We start from the raw sequence: 3,116 nt of genomic DNA, 5'->3' as shown, positions 1-3,116 counted from the left end.
CCCTCCCGGTGGGTCCCTGCCCTGCGCCCTGGTTTCATCCCCTCTCTGGGTCGTGGCCCTCTACTTATCTCTCAGACATCTGGGGATGCCGGTCTGTGTCAGGTGCAAGGGAAGGCTGCCTCGACAGCTGGGAAGGTCCTGCTGGCACTGTTGTTCAACAACTTCCTGTTGTTTCTTCGTCTGCTCCAATAAAGAAAACAAAATATCAATGCATAACCTCAGCAGCACATTGGCCAAAACCCAACAATTCTGCCACTCACTCTTTTCCCAAGAATGCCCGGCTCCTGGGGCCGCACGCTTCAGCCGCACTCGGAGGCTGACGCCATCGTCGTGGGGCATGCCTGGGCTAAGAGGAGACGAGGGGATGTGGCGCTGCTGAAACCTGAGCGGAGCCTCGCTCCTCCTCCCTACCTCCCTGACTCACCGCAACTCCTCGGCCATTGCTGAAGGCTGCCCTGGTGACACCTTTAAACAGAAAAGGCAGAGGCTTCATCGCCGAGTCCCGGGATTCTTCCCTAGGGCTCGGGAGAGCGGCAAACCCAGCGCGTCGGCCGGTTGGTGACTGGGGCTTGGCCTACTCCGAGTGGATTGCCTGAAGCGCAGAAACAGGAACGGATGCTTAGAGCTGCACCACAAAGTGAGACTGGAGCAATAACAACTGCTCCTGTACACTACTCAATGCTCACCTTGCCCACCTCACCTTGACTGCTGATGTCCAGCTTTACTTCCTAAAAAGAAAAAGAACAGAGCTGTAACAGAGTCACACTTGACACTCTCCCTGCAGAGACAAACAGTGACTGACCTGCTCGGGGGAACCTCCTCACTCGGGATGGGTGGATGGATTTTGCCCTGGATTTTATCCTTCTGCGTCTGAAAGAAAGCGAGGACAAACGTCAAAGGGCTGCAGGATATCTTCACAGCTCCAAACATCTTCTGTCTATCTAGGAATATCATCTAGAGTCCGGCCACACCCCACAAACTGCGTGTCCCTGAGCCTTGTCCTGTTGCAGCAGCCTCTGCGGCAGGGCAGAGCAGCTCCGGCACAAACATGTGCAGACACCCGTGACACAGAACGTGACCAACGGGGGGACGTTAAACACGACACATGATGCTTGTGGTGAGGGCCTCGAGGGGAAAAGGCAAAAGGGACCCCAAAGACACAGTAGGTAACACGGTACACCCGACAACACGACGTGGACCGGAACTGCTCTGCCCTGCCCACCTGCACGCTGACATCAAATGTGGAGTCTCTCCCTTTAGCTGTCCTAAGAGGCCCCTAGGACAAGATTGCTTTTCCCTCTGCTAATTTTTCAATCTGTCCCAGGAACTCCCAACCCGCTGCTCTCCCTTCTCCAGGCCGTGACCCAGACTTATCTTTTGGATGATCGGCGATGTGAATCCACGTTGCACCTGAAATGAGTCTGCCTCGGAGGGCCCCGTGATTGCCTGTTAGCCTCTCGGTCAGCTACAATAAAGAAAACCAAAACCAACGTATGAGTTCAGAGTTATGTGGGCCAAATCCCAGCAAGTCAGCTACTTGCCCTCTCCTGAGTGTGCCTGGCTCCTTCAGGCTCCACCTTCATCCTGATTCCAAGGCTGTGGCCTTTATTATTAGTGGCACCTGGGTTAGAGAAAAGCACAGTTAAATGGCATTCCTGTGAGTGCACTGGATGACCTTGTGTGAGGAAGACATGGGAATGCCTCTGCTATGCTTCTGAAAAGCCCTGCGTGGGGGGGCCCTCAAATAAACACCCTTTCTCACCCTGCTGCCTGCAAACCCCCCTGCCCCCCAATAACTCCTAACTGGACACCTGCTCACCCTCCCTCTCCCAGTCACAACCCTCAACTCACCTGAAGCCTCAATCTCAAACATCATTTTTGACACTGGGCAGATGCCTCCTGTGACATGATCAATCTGCTGAAAGAAGTGCTGTGCTTGACACAACCTGGGATCTCTGGAAGCTGTACACCTCCTAAAAACAATAAAAACACGAAATAAGAACAAAACCAGAAATTGCAAATGCACTTTATCACCCCTAAACACCAAATCTGAAATCGTCACCTTAAATACTCCCTGTATTCCATGCCATTTTCTTCACAGGATCTTCCAAGCCTCTATTGCTTTAGATGCCCAGAAACACCTGCTGAAAGCAAGCTGAGATAAGCTGAAAGAGGCTCTTCACTGAAATGACAGGAGAGCTCTCACCCCAGCACATCCCAGAGAGGGAATGAAACCCCTCAGCAAAGGCTGGGGTTAATATACCCCTGATGGTGCCCGCCTCCCATTCCCATGATGCCTGAGAAAAGGGAGAGGGCTAATCCCACCAAATATAAAAGCCCTCAGAGTGGCTGCAGCTGTTTGGCTCCTCTGACTCAAATTCAAAGGGAGTAAAGGCCTTGTTATAGAAGAAAGCTCTTCAGAAAAATAACAGCGCTTTCTTTTTTGACACAACTGCTTGGAGCAGAACAACAGAAAAATGGTAAGACATTAAAGCATTGTGTTTAGGTAGCATACCTAGATAAATTGGGTAATTTGCTGTTAACTTACATAATTAATCTGTGTTTAACAAAAGCCATCTAATAAATTAACACCCAAAACTCCAGCAGCCCAGCTGGCCCTACCAAATCTCTCTGTTGATACATGCAGTAAACAAAACCAAAATCCCAGGAATACCTATCAGAAGTCTAGGAAAGAAACCTCTTGAAATTAATCCTACCTCAAATACAAACCAACCCGTCCAGAAAGTGAGCTTCACTCAAAAAACTATTTACACAGAGTTAATAAGACCAAGAAATAAAACAACACACCATCTACCACCAACGAATACAACAGTGAAGGAAAAAAACCCATGTTTTTTTCTTTTTTTTATTTCAACTAACTTCCTTTATTAGCTAGAACCAAAGATTTTGCCAGGGCTGTAACAACAACAACAACTTCTTTTTCTTCTTCTCCTTCTGAAATGTCCCTTCTCCTTCCCAAATTCCTTACAACTTCTGAGTTTCAATCCAAGCCAAAAGCAAAATCCGTGCACTTGTGAGTCCAGTGCTCCTGTCAGATTCTCTGTCTCACTCCACATCTTCTTACACTTTCAGTCTGAACGCTGTCCTGCCCTGAT

At 49.3% G+C, this 3,116-nt stretch overlaps 1 long non-coding RNA gene across 1 annotated transcript; it reads right to left on the bottom strand.

The window, feature by feature from the left end:
- Nucleotides 1-1,549: 1,549 nt before the first annotated feature.
- Nucleotides 1,550-2,211, bottom strand: LOC143691965 (uncharacterized). Its single transcript, XR_013179783.1, has 3 exons — nucleotides 2,063-2,211; nucleotides 1,852-1,973; nucleotides 1,550-1,621 (listed from the first exon to the last, which is right to left on the bottom strand). It is a non-coding gene; the product is annotated as an uncharacterized LOC143691965 (long non-coding RNA).
- Nucleotides 2,212-3,116: the final 905 nt, after the last annotated feature.

Source organism: Agelaius phoeniceus, chromosome Z (assembly GCF_051311805.1).
Source record: "Agelaius phoeniceus isolate bAgePho1 chromosome Z, bAgePho1.hap1, whole genome shotgun sequence".
In the NCBI taxonomy this organism is placed as follows: Eukaryota; Metazoa; Chordata; class Aves; order Passeriformes; family Icteridae; genus Agelaius; species Agelaius phoeniceus.
The sequence above is the reverse complement of the archived record's forward strand: the minus strand, read 5'-3'. Positions and strand labels throughout refer to the sequence as shown.